The sequence below is a fragment of the Salvelinus fontinalis genome, chromosome 16 (genome assembly GCF_029448725.1).
Source record: "Salvelinus fontinalis isolate EN_2023a chromosome 16, ASM2944872v1, whole genome shotgun sequence".
NCBI classification, from domain to species: Eukaryota; Metazoa; Chordata; class Actinopteri; order Salmoniformes; family Salmonidae; genus Salvelinus; species Salvelinus fontinalis.
In genome coordinates, this window is record NC_074680.1 from 41,963,179 (window position 1) to 41,982,015 (window position 18,837).

Here is an 18,837-nt window from a genome sequence, read left to right on the forward strand (position 1 = left end):
CTGAGAGGAACAGGACATGGAGGGGGGGGGGGGGGTCTATATCAACCAGCTGAGAGGAACAGGACATGGAGGGGGGGGGGGGGGGTCTATATCAACCAGCTGAGAGGAACAGGACATGGAGGGGGGGGGGGGGGTCTATATCAACCAGCTGAGAGGAACAGGACATGGAGGGGGGGGGGGGGTCTATATCAACCAGCTGAGAGGAACAGGACATGGAGGGGGGGGGGGGGGTCTATATCAACCAGCTGAGAGGAACAGGACATGGAGGGGGGGGGGGGGGTCTATATCAACCAGCTGAGAGGAACAGGACATGGAGGGGGGGGGGGGGGTCTATATCAACCAGCTGAGAGGAACAGGACATGGAGGGGGGGGGGGGGGTCTATATCAACCAGCTGAGAGGAACAGGACATGGAGGGGGGGGGGGGGGGTCTATATCAACCAGCTGAGAGGAACAGGACATGGAGGGGGGGGGGGGGGTCTATATCAACCAGCTGAGAGGAACAGGACATGGAGGGGGGGGGGGGGGTCTATATCAACCAGCTGAGAGGAACAGGACATGGAGGGGGGGGGGGGGGTCTATATCAACCAGCTGAGAGGAACAGGACATGGAGGGGGGTGGGGTCTATATTAACCAGCTGAGAGGAACAGGACATGGAGGGGGGGGGGGGGGTCTATATCAACCAGCTGAGAGGAACAGGACATGGAGGGGGGGGGGGGGGTCTATATCAACCAGCTGAGAGGAACAGGACATGGAGGGGGGGGGGGTCTATATCAACCAGCTGAGAGGAACAGGACATGGAGGGGGGGGGGGGGGGTCTATATCAACCAGCTGAGAGGAACAGGACATGGAGGGGGGGGGGGGGGGTCTATATCAACCAGCTGAGAGGAACAGGACATGGAGGGGGGGGGGGGGGTCTATATCAACCAGCTGAGAGGAACAGGACATGGAGGGGGGGGGGGGGGGTCTATATCAACCAGCTGAGAGGAACAGGACATGGAGGGGGGGGGTCTATATCAACCAGCTGAGAGGAACAGGACATGGAGGGGGGGGGGGGGGTCTATATCAACCAGCTGAGAGGAACAGGACATGGAGGGGGGGGGGGGGGTCTATATCAACCAGCTGAGAGGAACAGGACTTGGAGGGGGGGGGGGGGTCTATATCAACCAGCTGAGAGGAACAGGACATGGAGGGGGGGGGGGGGGTCTATATCAACCAGCTGAGAGGAACAGGACATGGAGGGGGGGGGGGGGGTCTATATCAACCAGCTGAGAGGAACAGGACATGGAGGGGGGGGGGGGGTCTATATCAACCAGCTGAGAGGAACAGGACATGGAGGGGGGGGGGGGGTCTATATCAACCAGCTGAGAGGAACAGGACATGGAGGGGGGGGGGGGGGTCTATATCAACCAGCTGAGAGGAACAGGACATGGAGGGGGGGGGGGGGGTCTATATCAACCAGCTGAGAGGAACAGGACATGGAGGGGGGGGGGGGGGTCTATATCAACCAGCTGAGAGGAACAGGACATGGAGGGGGGGGGGGGGGTCTATATCAACCAGCTGAGAGGAACAGGACATGGAGGGGGGGGGGGGGGGTCTATATCAACCAGCTGAGAGGAACAGGACATGGAGGGGGGGGGGGGGGGTCTATATCAACCAGCTGAGAGGAACAGGACATGGAGGGGGGGGGGGGGGGTCTATATCAACCAGCTGAGAGGAACAGGACATGGAGGGGGGGGGGGGGGTCTATATCAACCAGCTGAGAGGAACAGGACATGGAGGGGGGGGGGGGGGTCTATATCAACCAGCTGAGAGGAACAGGACATGGAGGGGGGGGGGGGGGTCTATATCAACCAGCTGAGAGGAACAGGACATGGAGGGGGGGGGGGGTCTATATCAACCAGCTGAGAGGAACAGGACATGGAGGGGGGGGGGGGGGGTCTATATCAACCAGCTGAGAGGAACAGGACATGGAGGGGGGGGGGGGGGTCTATATCAACCAGCTGAGAGGAACAGGACATGGAGGGGGGGGGGGGGGTCTATATCAACCAGCTGAGAGGAACAGGACATGGAGGGGGGGGGGGGGGGTCTATATCAACCAGCTGAGAGGAACAGGACATGGAGGGGGGGGGGGGGGGTCTATATCAACCAGCTGAGAGGAACAGGACATGGAGGGGGGGGGGGGGGTCTATATCAACCAGCTGAGAGGAACAGGACATGGAGGGGGGGGGGGGGGTCTATATCAACCAGCTGAGAGGAACAGGACATGGAGGGGGGGGGGGGGGTCTATATCAACCAGCTGAGAGGAACAGGACATGGAGGGGGGGGGGGGGGTCTATATCAACCAGCTGAGAGGAACAGGACATGGAGGGGGGGGGGGGGGTCTATATCAACCAGCTGAGAGGAACAGGACATGGAGGGGGGGGGGGGGGTCTATATCAACCAGCTGAGAGGAACAGGACATGGAGGGGGGGGGGGGTCTATATCAACCAGCTGAGAGGAACAGGACATGGAGGGGGGGGGGGGGGGTCTAAATCAACCAGCTGAGAGGAACAGGACATGGAGGGGGGGGGGGGGGGTCTATATCAACCAGCTGAGAGGAACAGGACATGGAGGGGGGGGGGGGGGTCTATATCAACCAGCTGAGAGGAACAGGACATGGAGGGGGGGGGGGGGGGTCTATATCAACCAGCTGAGAGGAACAGGACATGGAGGGGGGGGGGGGTCTATATCAACCAGCTGAGAGGAACAGGACATGGAGGGGGGGGGGGGGGGTCTATATCAACCAGCTGAGAGGAACAGGACATGGAGGGGGGGGGGGGGGGGTCTATAACAACCAGCTGAGAGGAACAGGACATGGAGGGGGGGGGGGGGTCTATATCAACCAGCTGAGAGGAACAGGACATGGAGGGGGGGGGGGGGGTCTATATCAACCAGCTGAGAGGAACAGGACATGGAGGGGGGGGGGGGGGTCTATATCAACCAGCTGAGAGGAACAGGACATGGAGGGGGGGGGGGGGTCTATATCAACCAGCTGAGAGGAACAGGACATGGAGGGGGGGGGGGGGTCTATATCAACCAGCTGAGAGGAACAGGACATGGAGGGGGGGGGGGGGGTCTATATCAACCAGCTGAGAGGAACAGGACATGGAGGGGGGGGGGGGGTCTATATCAACCAGCTGAGAGGAACAGGACATGGAGGGGGGGGGGGGGGTCTATATCAACCAGCTGAGAGGAACAGGACATGGAGGGGGGGGGGGGGTCTATATCAACCAGCTGAGAGGAACAGGACATGGAGGGGGGGGGGGGGGTCTATATCAACCAGCTGAGAGGAACAGGACATGGAGGGGGGGGGGGGGGTCTATATCAACCAGCTGAGAGGAACAGGACATGGAGGGGGGGGGGGGGGGTCTATATCAACCAGCTGAGAGGAACAGGACATGGAGGGGGGGGGGGGGGGTCTATATCAACCAGCTGAGAGGAACAGGACATGGAGGGGGGGGGGGGGGTCTATATCAACCAGCTGAGAGGAACAGGACATGGAGGGGGGGGGGGGGGTCTATATCAACCAGCTGAGAGGAACAGGACATGGAGGGGGGGGGGGGGTCTATATCAACCAGCTGAGAGGAACAGGACATGGAGGGGGGGGGGGGGTCAATATCAACCAGCTGAGAGGAACAGGACATGGAGGGGGGGGGGGGGGGTCTATATCAACCAGCTGAGAGGAACAGGACATGGAGGGGGGGGGGGGTCTATATCAACCAGCTGAGAGGAACAGGACATGGAGGGGGGGGGGGGGGTCTATATCAACCAGCTGAGAGGAACAGGACATGGAGGGGGGGGGGGGGTCTATATCAACCAGCTGAGAGGAACAGGACATGGAGGGGGGGGGGGGGGTCTATATCAACCAGCTGAGAGGAACAGGACATGGAGGGGGGGGGGGGGGGTCTATATCAACCAGCTGAGAGGAACAGGACATGGAGGGGGGGGGGGGGTCTATATCAACCAGCTGAGAGGAACAGGACATGGAGGGGGGGGGGGGGTCTATATCAACCAGCTGAGAGGAACAGGACATGGAGGGGGGGGGGGGGGGTCTATATCAACCAGCTGAGAGGAACAGGACATGGAGGGGGGGGGGGGGGTCTATATCAACCAGCTGAGAGGAACAGGACATGGAGGGGGGGGGGGGGTCTATATCAACCAGCTGAGAGGAACAGGACATGGAGGGGGGGGGGGTCTATATCAACCAGCTGAGAGGAACAGGACATGGAGGGGGGGGGGGGTCTATAACAACCAGCTGAGAGGAACAGGACATGGAGGGGGGGGGGGGGTCTATATCAACCAGCTGAGAGGAACAGGACATGGAGGGGGGGGGGGGGGGTCTATATCAACCAGCTGAGAGGAACAGGACATGGAGGGGGGGGGGGGGTCTATATCAACCAGCTGAGAGGAACAGGACATGGAGGGGGGGGGGGGGGGTCTATATCAACCAGCTGAGAGGAACAGGACATGGAGGGGGGGGGGGGGTCTATATCAACCAGCTGAGAGGAACAGGACATGGAGGGGGGGGGGGGGGGTCTATATCAACCAGCTGAGAGGAACAGGACATGGAGGGGGGGGGGGGTCTATATCAACCAGCTGAGAGGAACAGGACATGGAGGGGGGGGGGGGGTCTATAACAACCAGCTGAGAGGAACAGGACATGGAGGGGGGGGGGGGGGGTCTATATCAACCAGCTGAGAGGAACAGGACATGGAGGGGGGGGGGGGGGTCTATATCAACCAGCTGAGAGGAACAGGACATGGAGGGGGGGGGGGGGGTCTATATCAACCAGCTGAGAGGAACAGGACATGGAGGGGGGGGGGGGGGGTCTATATCAACCAGCTGAGAGGAACAGGACATGGAGGGGGGGGGGGGGTCTATATCAACCAGCTGAGAGGAACAGGACATGGAGGGGGGGGGGGGGGTCTATATCAACCAGCTGAGAGGAACAGGACATGGAGGGGGGGGGGGGGGGTCTATATCAACCAGCTGAGAGGAACAGGACATGGAGGGGGGGGGGGGGTCTATATCAACCAGCTGAGAGGAACAGGACATGGAGGGGGGGGGGGGGGTCTATATCAACCAGCTGAGAGGAACAGGACATGGAGGGGGGGGGGGGGGTCTATATCAACCAGCTGAGAGGAACAGGACATGGAGGGGGGGGGGGGGGTCTATATCAACCAGCTGAGAGGAACAGGACATGGAGGGGGGGGGGGGGTCTATATCAACCAGCTGAGAGGAACAGGACATGGAGGGGGGGGGGGGGGTCTATATCAACCAGCTGAGAGGAACAGGACATGGAGGGGGGGGGGGGGTCTATATCAACCAGCTGAGAGGAACAGGACATGGAGGGGGGGGGGGGGGTCTATATCAACCAGCTGAGAGGAACAGGACATGGAGGGGGGGGGGGGGGGTCTATATCAACCAGCTGAGAGGAACAGGACATGGAGGGGGGGGGGGGGTCTATATCAACCAGCTGAGAGGAACAGGACATGGAGGGGGGGGGGGGGGTCTATATCAACCAGCTGAGAGGAACAGGACATGGAGGGGGGGGGGGGGTCTATATCAACCAGCTGAGAGGAACAGGACATGGAGGGGGGGGGGGGGGTCTATATCAACCAGCTGAGAGGAACAGGACATGGAGGGGGGGGGGGGGGTCTATATCAACCAGCTGAGAGGAACAGGACATGGAGGGGGGGGGGGGGGTCTATATCAACCAGCTGAGAGGAACAGGACATGGAGGGGGGGGGGGGGGTCTATATCAACCAGCTGAGAGGAACAGGACATGGAGGGGGGGGGGGGGGTCTATATCAACCAGCTGAGAGGAACAGGACATGGAGGGGGGGGGGGGGGTCTATATCAACCAGCTGAGAGGAACAGGACATGGAGGGGGGGGGGGGGTCTATATCAACCAGCTGAGAGGAACAGGACATGGAGGGGGGGGGGGGGTCTATATCAACCAGCTGAGAGGAACAGGACATGGAGGGGGGGGGGGGGTCTATATCAACCAGCTGAGAGGAACAGGACATGGAGGGGGGGGGGGGGTCTATATCAACCAGCTGAGAGGAACAGGACATGGAGGGGGGGGGGGGGGTCTATATCAACCAGCTGAGAGGAACAGGACATGGAGGGGGGGGGGGGGTCTATATCAACCAGCTGAGAGGAACAGGACATGGAGGGGGGGGGGGGGGTCTATATCAACCAGCTGAGAGGAACAGGACATGGAGGGGGGGGGGGGGTCTATATCAACCAGCTGAGAGGAACAGGACATGGAGGGGGGGGGGGGGGTCTATATAAACCAGCTGAGAGGAACAGGACATGGAGGGGGGGGGGGGGGGTCTATATCAACCAGCTGAGAGGAACAGGACATGGAGGGGGGGGGGGGGTCTATATCAACCAGCTGAGAGGAACAGGACATGGAGGGGGGGGGGGGGGTCTATATCAACCAGCTGAGAGGAACAGGACATGGAGGGGGGGGGGGGGTCTATATCAACCAGCTGAGAGGAACAGGACATGGAGGGGGGGGGGGGGTCTATATCAACCAGCTGAGAGGAACAGGACATGGAGGGGGGGGGGGGGGGTCTATATCAACCAGCTGAGAGGAACAGGACATGGAGGGGGGGGGGGGGGTCTATATCAACCAGCTGAGAGGAACAGGACATGGAGGGGGGGGGGGGTCTATATCAACCAGCTGAGAGGAACAGGACATGGAGGGGGGGGGGGGGTCTATATCAACCAGCTGAGAGGAACAGGACATGGAGGGGGGGGGGGGGGTCTATATCAACCAGCTGAGAGGAACAGGACATGGAGGGGGGGGGGGGGGTCTATATCAACCAGCTGAGAGGAACAGGACATGGAGGGGGGGGGGGGGGGTCTATATCAACCAGCTGAGAGGAACAGGACATGGAGGGGGGGGGGGGGTCTATATCAACCAGCTGAGAGGAACAGGACATGGAGGGGGGGGGGGGGGTCTATATCAACCAGCTGAGAGGAACAGGACATGGAGGGGGGGGGGGGGGGGTCTATATCAACCAGCTGAGAGGAACAGGACATGGAGGGGGGGGGGGGGTCTATATCAACCAGCTGAGAGGAACAGGACATGGAGGGGGGGGGGGGGGGGTCTATATCAACCAGCTGAGAGGAACAGGACATGGAGGGGGGGGGGGGGTCTATATCAACCAGCTGAGAGGAACAGGACATGGAGGGGGGGGGGGGGGGTCTATATCAACCAGCTGAGAGGAACAGGACATGGAGGGGGGGGGGGGGGTCTATATCAACCAGCTGAGAGGAACAGGACATGGAGGGGGGGGGGGGGGTCTATATCAACCAGCTGAGAGGAACAGGACATGGAGGGGGGGGGGGGGGTCTATATCAACCAGCTGAGAGGAACAGGACATGGAGGGGGGGGGGGGGGTCTATATCAACCAGCTGAGAGGAACAGGACATGGAGGGGGGGGGGGGGTCTATATCAACCAGCTGAGAGGAACAGGACATGGAGGGGGGGGGGGGGGTCTATATCAACCAGCTGAGAGGAACAGGACATGGAGGGGGGGGGGGGGGGTCTATATCAACCAGCTGAGAGGAACAGGACATGGAGGGGGGGGGGGGGGTCTATATCAACCAGCTGAGAGGAACAGGACATGGAGGGGGGGGGGGGGGGTCTATATCAACCAGCTGAGAGGAACAGGACATGGAGGGGGGGGGGGGGGTCTATATCAACCAGCTGAGAGGAACAGGACATGGAGGGGGGGGGGGGGGTCTATATCAACCAGCTGAGAGGAACAGGACATGGAGGGGGGGGGGGGGGGTCTATATCAACCAGCTGAGAGGAACAGGACATGGAGGGGGGGGGGGGGGGTCTATATCAACCAGCTGAGAGGAACAGGACATGGAGGGGGGGGGGGGGTCTATATCAACCAGCTGAGAGGAACAGGACATGGAGGGGGGGGGGGGGGTCTATATCAACCAGCTGAGAGGAACAGGACATGGAGGGGGGGGGGGGGGTCTATATCAACCAGCTGAGAGGAACAGGACATGGAGGGGGGGGGGGGGGTCTATATCAACCAGCTGAGAGGAACAGGACATGGAGGGGGGGGGGGGGGTCTATATCAACCAGCTGAGAGGAACAGGACATGGAGGGGGGGGGGGGGGGTCTATATCAACCAGCTGAGAGGAACAGGACATGGAGGGGGGGGGGGGGGTCTATATCAACCAGCTGAGAGGAACAGGACATGGAGGGGGGGGGGGGGGTCTATATCAACCAGCTGAGAGGAACAGGACATGGAGGGGGGGGGGGGTCTATATCAACCAGCTGAGAGGAACAGGACATGGAGGGGGGGGGGGGGGGTCTATATCAACCAGCTGAGAGGAACAGGACATGGAGGGGGGGGGGGGGTCTATATCAACCAGCTGAGAGGAACAGGACATGGAGGGGGGGGGGGGGGGTCTATATCAACCAGCTGAGAGGAACAGGACATGGAGGGGGGGGGGGGGGTCTATATCAACCAGCTGAGAGGAACAGGACATGGAGGGGGGGGGGGGGTCTATATCAACCAGCTGAGAGGAACAGGACATGGAGGGGGGGGGGGGGGTCTATATCAACCAGCTGAGAGGAACAGGACATGGAGGGGGGGGGGGGGTCTATATCAACCAGCTGAGAGGAACAGGACATGGAGGGGGGGGGGGGGGGTCTATATCAACCAGCTGAGAGGAACAGGACATGGAGGGGGGGGGGGGGTCTATATCAACCAGCTGAGAGGAACAGGACATGGAGGGGGGGGGGGGGTCTAAATCAACCAGCTGAGAGGAACAGGACATGGAGGGGGGGGGGGGGTCTATATCAACCAGCTGAGAGGAACAGGACATGGAGGGGGGGGGGGGGGTCTATATCAACCAGCTGAGAGGAACAGGACATGGAGGGGGGGGGGGGGGTCTATATCAACCAGCTGAGAGGAACAGGACATGGAGGGGGGGGGGGGGGTCTATATCAACCAGCTGAGAGGAACAGGACATGGAGGGGGGGGGGGGGGGTCTATATCAACCAGCTGAGAGGAACAGGACATGGAGGGGGGGGGGGGGGTCTATATCAACCAGCTGAGAGGAACAGGACATGGAGGGGGGGGGGGGGTCTATATCAACCAGCTGAGAGGAACAGGACATGGAGGGGGGGGGGGGGTCTATATCAACCAGCTGAGAGGAACAGGACATGGAGGGGGGGGGGGGGGGTCTATATCAACCAGCTGAGAGGAACAGGACATGGAGGGGGGGGGGGGTCTATATCAACCAGCTGAGAGGAACAGGACATGGAGGGGGGGGGGGGGGTCTATATCAACCAGCTGAGAGGAACAGGACATGGAGGGGGGGGGGGGGGTCTATATCAACCAGCTGAGAGGAACAGGACATGGAGGGGGGGGGGGGGTCTATATCAACCAGCTGAGAGGAACAGGACATGGAGGGGGGGGGGGGGGGTCTATATCAACCAGCTGAGAGGAACAGGACATGGAGGGGGGGGGGGGGGTCTATATCAACCAGCTGAGAGGAACAGGACATGGAGGGGGGGGGGGGGGTCTATATCAACCAGCTGAGAGGAACAGGACATGGAGGGGGGGGGGGGGTCTATATCAACCAGCTGAGAGGAACAGGACATGGAGGGGGGGGGGGGGGGTCTATATCAACCAGCTGAGAGGAACAGGACATGGAGGGGGGGGGGGGGTCTATATCAACCAGCTGAGAGGAACAGGACATGGAGGGGGGGGGGGGGGTCTATATCAACCAGCTGAGAGGAACAGGACATGGAGGGGGGGGGGGGGGTCTATATCAACCAGCTGAGAGGAACAGGACATGGAGGGGGGGGGGGGGGTCTATATCAACCAGCTGAGAGGAACAGGACATGGAGGGGGGGGGGGGGGTCTATATCAACCAGCTGAGAGGAACAGGACATGGAGGGGGGGGGGGGGGTCTATATCAACCAGCTGAGAGGAACAGGACATGGAGGGGGGGGGGGGGTCTATATCAACCAGCTGAGAGGAACAGGACATGGAGGGGGGGGGGGGTCTATATCAACCAGCTGAGAGGAACAGGACATGGAGGGGGGGGGGGGGGTCTATATCAACCAGCTGAGAGGAACAGGACATGGAGGGGGGGGGGGGGGTCTATATCAACCAGCTGAGAGGAACAGGACATGGAGGGGGGGGGGGGGTCTATATCAACCAGCTGAGAGGAACAGGACATGGAGGGGGGGGGGGGGGGTCTATATCAACCAGCTGAGAGGAACAGGACATGGAGGGGGGGGGGGGGTCTATATCAACCAGCTGAGAGGAACAGGACATGGAGGGGGGGGGGGGGGGTCTATATCAACCAGCTGAGAGGAACAGGACATGGAGGGGGGGGGGGGGGTCTATATCAACCAGCTGAGAGGAACAGGACATGGAGGGGGGGGGGGGGGGTCTATATCAACCAGCTGAGAGGAACAGGACATGGAGGGGGGGGGGGGGGGGTCAATATCAACCAGCTGAGAGGAACAGGACATGGAGGGGGGGGGGGGGGTCTATATCAACCAGCTGAGAGGAACAGGACATGGAGGGGGGGGGGGGGGGGTCTATATCAACCAGCTGAGAGGAACAGGACATGGAGGGGGGGGGGGGGGGTCTATATCAACCAGCTGAGAGGAACAGGACATGGAGGGGGGGGGGGGGTCTATATCAACCAGCTTAGAGGAACAGGACATGGGGGGGGGGGGTCTATATCAACCAGCTGAGAGGAACAGGACATGGAGGGGGGGGGGGGGGTCTATATCAACCAGCTGAGAGGAACAGGACATGGAGGGGGGGGGGGGGGTCTATATCAACCAGCTGAGAGGAACAGGACATGGAGGGGGGGGGGGGGGGTCTATATCAACCAGCTGAGAGGAACAGGACATGGAGGGGGGGGGGGGGGGTCTATATCAACCAGCTGAGAGGAACAGGACATGGAGGGGGGGGGGGGGGTCTATATCAACCAGCTGAGAGGAACAGGACATGGAGGGGGGGGGGGGGGTCTATATCAACCAGCTGAGAGGAACAGGACATGGAGGGGGGGGGGGGGGGTCTATATCAACCAGCTGAGAGGAACAGGACATGGAGGGGGGGGGGGGGGTCTATATCAACCAGCTGAGAGGAACAGGACATGGAGGGGGGGGGGGGGGGTCTATATCAACCAGCTGAGAGGAACAGGACATGGAGGGGGGGGGGGGGGGGTCTATATCAACCAGCTGAGAGGAACAGGACATGGAGGGGGGGGGGGGGTCTATATCAACCAGCTGAGAGGAACAGGACATGGAGGGGGGGGGGGGGGTCTATATCAACCAGCTGAGAGGAACAGGACATGGAGGGGGGGGGGGGGGGTCTATATCAACCAGCTGAGAGGAACAGGACATGGAGGGGGGGGGGGGTCTATATCAACCAGCTGAGAGGAACAGGACATGGAGGGGGGGGGGGGGTCTATATCAACCAGCTGAGAGGAACAGGACATGGAGGGGGGGGGGGGGGGTCTATATCAACCAGCTGAGAGGAACAGGACATGGAGGGGGGGGGGGGGTCTATATCAACCAGCTGAGAGGAACAGGACATGGAGGGGGGGGGGGGGGGTCTATATCAACCAGCTGAGAGGAACAGGACATGGAGGGGGGGGGGGGGGTCTATATCAACCAGCTGAGAGGAACAGGACATGGAGGGGGGGGGGGGGGTCTATATCAACCAGCTGAGAGGAACAGGACATGGAGGGGGGGGGGGGGGGTCTATATCAACCAGCTGAGAGGAACAGGACATGGAGGGGGGGGGGGGGGTCTATATCAACCAGCTGAGAGGAACAGGACATGGAGGGGGGGGGGGGGTCTATATCAACCAGCTGAGAGGAACAGGACATGGAGGGGGGGGGGGGGGTCTATATCAACCAGCTGAGAGGAACAGGACATGGAGGGGGGGGGGGGGTCTATATCAACCAGCTGAGAGGAACAGGACATGGAGGGGGGGGGGGGTCTATATCAACCAGCTGAGAGGAACAGGACATGGAGGGGGGGGGGGGGTCTATATCAACCAGCTGAGAGGAACAGGACATGGAGGGGGGGGGGGGGGGTCTATATCAACCAGCTGAGAGGAACAGGACATGGAGGGGGGGGGGGGGGGTCTATATCAACCAGCTGAGAGGAACAGGACATGGAGGGGGGGGGGGGGTCTATATCAACCAGCTGAGAGGAACAGGACATGGAGGGGGGGGGGGGGTCTATATCAACCAGCTGAGAGGAACAGGACATGGAGGGGGGGGGGGGGGGGTGTCTATATCAACCAGCTGAGAGGAACAGGACATGGAGGGGGGGGGGGGGGGTGTCTATATCAACCAGCTGAGAGGAACAGGACATGGAGGGGGGGGGGGGTGTCTATATCAACCAGCTGAGAGGAACAGGACATGGAGGGGGGGGGGGGGGTCTATATCAACCAGCTGAGAGGAACAGGACATGGAGGGGGGGGGGGGGGTCTATATCAACCAGCTGAGAGGAACAGGACATGGAGGGGGGGGGGGGTCTATATCAACCAGCTGAGAGGAACAGGACATGGAGGGGGGGGGGGGGGGTCTATATCAACCAGCTGAGAGGAACAGGACATGGAGGGGGGGGGGGGGTCTATATCAACCAGCTGAGAGGAACAGGACATGGAGGGGGGGGGGGGGTCTATATCAACCAGCTGAGAGGAACAGGACATGGAGGGGGGGGGGGGGGGTCTATATCAACCAGCTGAGAGGAACAGGACATGGAGGGGGGGGGGGGGGGGTCTATATCAACCAGCTGAGAGGAACAGGACATGGAGGGGGGGGGGGGTCTATATCAACCAGCTGAGAGGAACAGGACATGGAGGGGGGGGGGGGGGGGTGTCTATATCAACCAGCTGAGAGGAACAGGACATGGAGGGGGGGGGGGGGGGTCTATATCAACCAGCTGAGAGGAACAGGACATGGAGGGGGGGGGGGGGTCTATATCAACCAGCTGAGAGGAACAGGACATGGAGGGGGGGGGGGGGTCTATATCAACCAGCTGAGAGGAACAGGACATGGAGGGGGGGGGGGGGGGTCTATATCAACCAGCTGAGAGGAACAGGACATGGAGGGGGGGGGGGTCTATATCAACCAGCTGAGAGGAACAGGACATGGAGGGGGGGGGGGGGGGTCTATATCAACCAGCTGAGAGGAACAGGACATGGAGGGGGGGGGGGGGTCTATATCAACCAGCTGAGAGGAACAGGACATGGAGGGGGGGGGGGGGGTCTATATCAACCAGCTGAGAGGAACAGGACATGGAGGGGGGGGGGGGGGGGGTCTATATCAACCAGCTGAGAGGAACAGGACATGGAGGGGGGGGGGGGGGTCTATATCAACCAGCTGAGAGGAACAGGACATGGAGGGGGGGGGGGGTCTATATCAACCAGCTGAGAGGAACAGGACATGGAGGGGGGGGGGGGGGTCTATATCAACCAGCTGAGAGGAACAGGACATGGAGGGGGGGGGGGGTCTATATCAACCAGCTGAGAGGAACAGGACATGGAGGGGGGGGGGGGGTCTATATCAACCAGCTGAGAGGAACAGGACATGGAGGGGGGGGGGGGGGTCTATATCAACCAGCTGAGAGGAACAGGACATGGAGGGGGGGGGGGGGGGTCTATATCAACCAGCTGAGAGGAACAGGACATGGAGGGGGGGGGGGGGGGTCTATATCAACCAGCTGAGAGGAACAGGACATGGAGGGGGGGGGGGGGTCTATATCAACCAGCTGAGAGGAACAGGACATGGAGGGGGGGGGGGGGGGGGTCTATATCAACCAGCTGAGAGGAACAGGACATGGAGGGGGGGGGGGGGGGTGTCTATATCAACCAGCTGAGAGGAACAGGACATGGAGGGGGGGGGGGGTGTCTATATCAACCAGCTGAGAGGAACAGGACATGGAGGGGGGGGGGGGGTCTATATCAACCAGCTGAGAGGAACAGGACATGGAGGGGGGGGGGGGGGTCTATATCAACCAGCTGAGAGGAACAGGACATGGAGGGGGGGGGGGGTCTATATCAACCCGCTGAGAGGAACGGGACATGGAGGAGGGGGGGGGGGGTCTATATCAACCAGCTGAGAGGAACAGGACATGGAGGGGGGGGGGGTCTATATCAACCAGCTGAGAGGAACAGGACATGGAGGGGGGGGGGGGGTCTATATCAACCAGCTGAGAGGAACAGGACATGGGGGGGGGGGGGTCTATATCAACCAGCTGAGAGGAACAGGACATGGAGGGGGGGGGGGGGGGGTCTATATCAACCAGCTGAGAGGAACAGGACATGGAGGGGGGGGGGGGTCTATATCAACCAGCTGAGAGGAACAGGACATGGAGGGGGGGGGGGGGGGGGTCTATATCAACCAGCTGAGAGGAACAGGACATGGAGGGGGGGGGGGGGGGGTCTATATCAACCAGCTGAGAGGAACAGGACATGGAGGGGGGGGGGGTCTATATCAACCAGCTGAGAGGAACAGGACATGGAGGGGGGGGGGGGTCTATATCAACCAGCTGAGAGGAACAGGACATGGAGGGGGGGGGGGGGGGTCTATATCAACCAGCTGAGAGGAACAGGACATGGAGGGGGGGGGGGGTCTATATCAACCAGCTGAGAGGAACAGGACATGGAGGGGGGGGGGGGGGGTCTATATCAACCAGCTGAGAGGAACAGGAAATGGAGGGGGGGGGGGGGGGTCTATATCAACCAGCTGAGAGGAACAGGACATGGAGGGGGGGGGGGGGGGTCTATATCAACCAGCTGAGAGGAACAGGACATGGAGGGGGGGGGGGGGGGGTCTATATCAACCAGCTGAGAGGAACAGGACATGGAGGGGGGGGGGGGGGGTCTATATCAACCAGCTGAGAGGAACAGGACATGGAGGGGGGGGGGGGTCTATATCAACCAGCTGAGAGGAACAGGACATGGAGGGGGGGGGGGTCTATATCAACCAGCTGAGAGGAACAGGACATGGAGGGGGGGGGGGGGGGTCTATATCAACCAGCTGAGAGGAACAGGACATGGAGGGGGGGGGGGGGGGTCTATATCAACCAGCTGAGAGGAACAGGACATGGAGGGGGGGGGGGGGGTCTATATCAACCAGCTGAGAGGAACAGGACATGGAGGGGGGGGGGGGGGGTGGTCTATATCAACCAGCTGAGAGGAACAGGACATGGAGGGGGGGGGGGGGGTCTATATCAACCAGCTGAGAGGAACAGGACATGGAGGGGGGGGGGGGGTCTATATCAACCAGCTGAGAGGACCAGGACATGGAGGGGGGGGGGTCTATATCAACCAGCTGAGAGGAACAGGACATGGAGGGGGGGGGGGGGTCTATATCAACCAGCCGAGAGGAACAGGATATGGAGGGGTGGTCTATATCAACCAGCTGAGAGAACCAGGATATGAAGGGGGGGGGGGGTCTATATCAACCAGCTGAGAGGAACAGGACATGGAGGGGGGGGGGGGGGGGGGGTCTATATCAACCAGCTGAGAGGAACAGGACATGGAGGGGGGGGGGGGGGGGGTCTATATCAACCAGCTGAGAGGAACAGGACATGGAGGGGGGGGGGGTCTATATCAACCCGCTGAGAGGAACGGGACATGGAGGAGGGGGGGGGGGTCTATATCAACCAGCTTAGAGGAACAGGACATGGAGGGGGGGGGGGGGGTCTATATCAACCAGCTGAGAGGAACAGGACATGGAGGGGGGGGGGGGGGGTCTATATCAACCAGCTGAGAGGAACAGGACATGGAGGAGGGGGGGGGTCTATATCAACCAGCTGAGAGGAACAGGACATGGAGGAGGGGGGGGGTCTATATCAACCAGCTGAGAGGAACAGGACATGGAGGGGGGGGGGGGTCTATATCAACCAGCTGAGAGGAACAGGACATGGAGGGGGGGGGGGGTCTATATCAACCAGCTGAGAGGAACAGGACATGGAGGAGGGGAGGGGGGGGGGGGTCTATATCAACCAGCTGAGAGGAACAGGACGATCAGTTGCGGTAGTGTGTACATGTAGGTAGATATATTAAAGTGGCTATGCATCGATGACAACAGAGAGTATCAGTGGTGTAAAGGGGGGGGGATGCAAATATTCTGGGTAGCCATTTGACTAGATGTTCAGGAGTCTTATGGCTTGGGGGTAGAAGCTGTTTAGAAGTTGGTGCTCCGGTACCACTAGCCGTGCAGTAGCAGAGTGAACAGTCTATGACTAGAGTGGCTGGCATCTTTGACAATTTCTTGGGCCTTCCTCTGACACCACCTGGTATAGAGGTCCTGGATGGCAAGAAGCTTGGCCCTAGTGATGTACTGTATTCAGGTCAAGCCAAGGCACCAGCCATGGTAGTCCCCAGATCAAACTGCTTGGCCAAATTGACACGTGGTATCAGGTAGAGGAAAAATACTATGCATGTGGTTGTCTCACCTAACTACCTTGAATGAATACACTAAAACTGTACGTTGCTCTGGATAAGAGCATCTGCTAAATATGCAAAAATGTAGCGCTACGAAAAACAACACTAACCTCCGCTTAGACCGTCCTCCCTCTACTACCTGATGTCTCTTTTCTCTAAACAGAGATGGATGGTAGGGAAAGGCACATAGATAATTCCATGGTTGTGTGTTGGAGTTTAGAAAATAACTTATCTATCCTATCACTGATTCATCTCGCTGTATCGGCTTTGATCGCCACCTTGTGGCCAAAGACAATCACACCTTCAATTAAATAGTCAATCTCTTTTATTGACATTCTTGGTTTCAGACTCCACAACAGATCTGTAGACTTTTGAGATCAACCTTTAGTCATTCTGAGCAGTAGGTGTCCTTGTCTTTGCCTTTCTGACCATGTTGTTGTTGACATGTTGTGTGGACTAAAACTACATAAAACCAGGTGTATCACAAAACATGATCAAATGAATTTGCCAGCTACAGTAATTTTGAGAAACATTGAGTAGTAGTAGTATAGTCAATTTTTTGGGATAAAATTAACCAATTATCTAGCTTTTTGATGAGTAGCTAGCTATAGCTAGCAAGTAGTTAGCTCTCATATGACAATTTCAAGAATTTTTAAACCAATCTGAGTAACTCGGAAATATGAAGTTATTTCAGAATGAAAGTTACCTGACTAGAGCATCATGCTTTGTGACATTATGTTAGCTAGCTATCCCCAGTTAGATAATTAGACGATGCGTTTCGTTCTCCCTGGTGCACTCGTCCGTTTGTGAGTTGGCTGCTCCTTCTAAATGGCATATTCTAATCTGTTCAAAACTGTGGCAGCATGTGCTGCAGTGGTCATTCGTTTTTTTACCTGCAGAAGTGAAACAGGTGGATTTACATAGCCACGCGAAGATGTGTGTGGGTGCCTGCACTACAGACGGCTATATGGGTCAGCTAATACAGGACTAGTGAAGGCCCAGTGCACTATTTTTGTGAATGTTTTAACCATATTGTTTGTTTTTTCCACCCAGATTTTTCAGGGGGTGCTGCAGCACCCTCAACACCGCTACCTCCTACAGCTATGTTGTCCCTCCTGTCCCCCCAGGCCTGTCTGACCATGTTGTCCCTCCTGTCCCCCCAGGCCTGTCTGACCATGCTGTCTCTCCTGTCCCCCCAGGCCTGTCTGACCATGCTGTCTCTCCTGTCCCCCCAGGCCTGTCTGACCATGCTGTCTCTCCTGTATCCAGGCCTGTCTGAACATGCTGTCTCTCCTGTCCACCCAGGCCTGTCTGACCATGCTGTCTCTCCTGTCCCCCCAGGCCTGTCTGACCATGCTGTCTCTCCTGTCCCCACAGGCCTGTCTGACCATGCTGTCTCTCCTGTATCCAGGCCTGTCTGACCATGCTGTCTCTCCTGTCCCCCCAGGCCTGTCTGACCATGCTGTCTCTCCTGTCTCCCCAGGCCTGTCTGACCAAGCTGTCTCTCCTGTCCCCCCAGGCCTGTCTGACCATGCTGTCCCTCCTGTCCCCCCAGGCCTGTCTGACCATGCTGTCTCTCCTGTCCCCCCAGGCCTGTCTGACCATGATGTCTCTCCTGTATCCAGGCCTGTCTGACCATGATGTCCCTCCTGTCCCCCCAGGCCTGTCTGACCATGCTGTCCCTCCTGTCCCCCCAGGCCTGTCTGACCATGCTGTCTCTCCTGTCCCCCCAGGCCTGTCTGACCATGCTGTCTCTCCTGTCCCCCCAGGCCTGTCTGACCAAGCAGTCTCTCCTGTATCCAGGCCTGTCTGAACATGCTGTCTCTCCTGTCCCCCCAGGCCTGTCTGACCGTGCTGTCTCTCCTGTCTCCTCAGGCCTGTCTGACCATGCTGTCTCTCCTGTCTCCCCAGGCCTGTCTGACCAAGCTGTCTCTCCTGTCCCCCCAGGCCTGTCTGACCATGCTGTCTCTCCTGTCCCCCCCAGGCCTGTCTGACCGTGCTGTCTCTCCTGTCCCCCCAGGCCTGTCTGACCATGCTGTCTCTCCTGTCCCCCCAGGCCTGTCTGACCATGCTGTCCCTCCTGTCCCCCCAGGCCTGTCTGACCATGCTGTCCCTCCTGTCTCCCCAGGCCTGTCTGACCATGCTGTCTCTCCTGTCCCCCCAGGCCTGTCTGACCATGCTGTCTCTCCTGTCCCCCCAGGCCTGTCGGACCATGCTGTCTCTCCTGTCCCCCCAGGCTTGTCTGACCATGATGTCTCTCCTGTATCCAGGCCTGTCTGACCATGCTGTCTCTCCTGTCCCCCCAGGCTTGTCTGACCA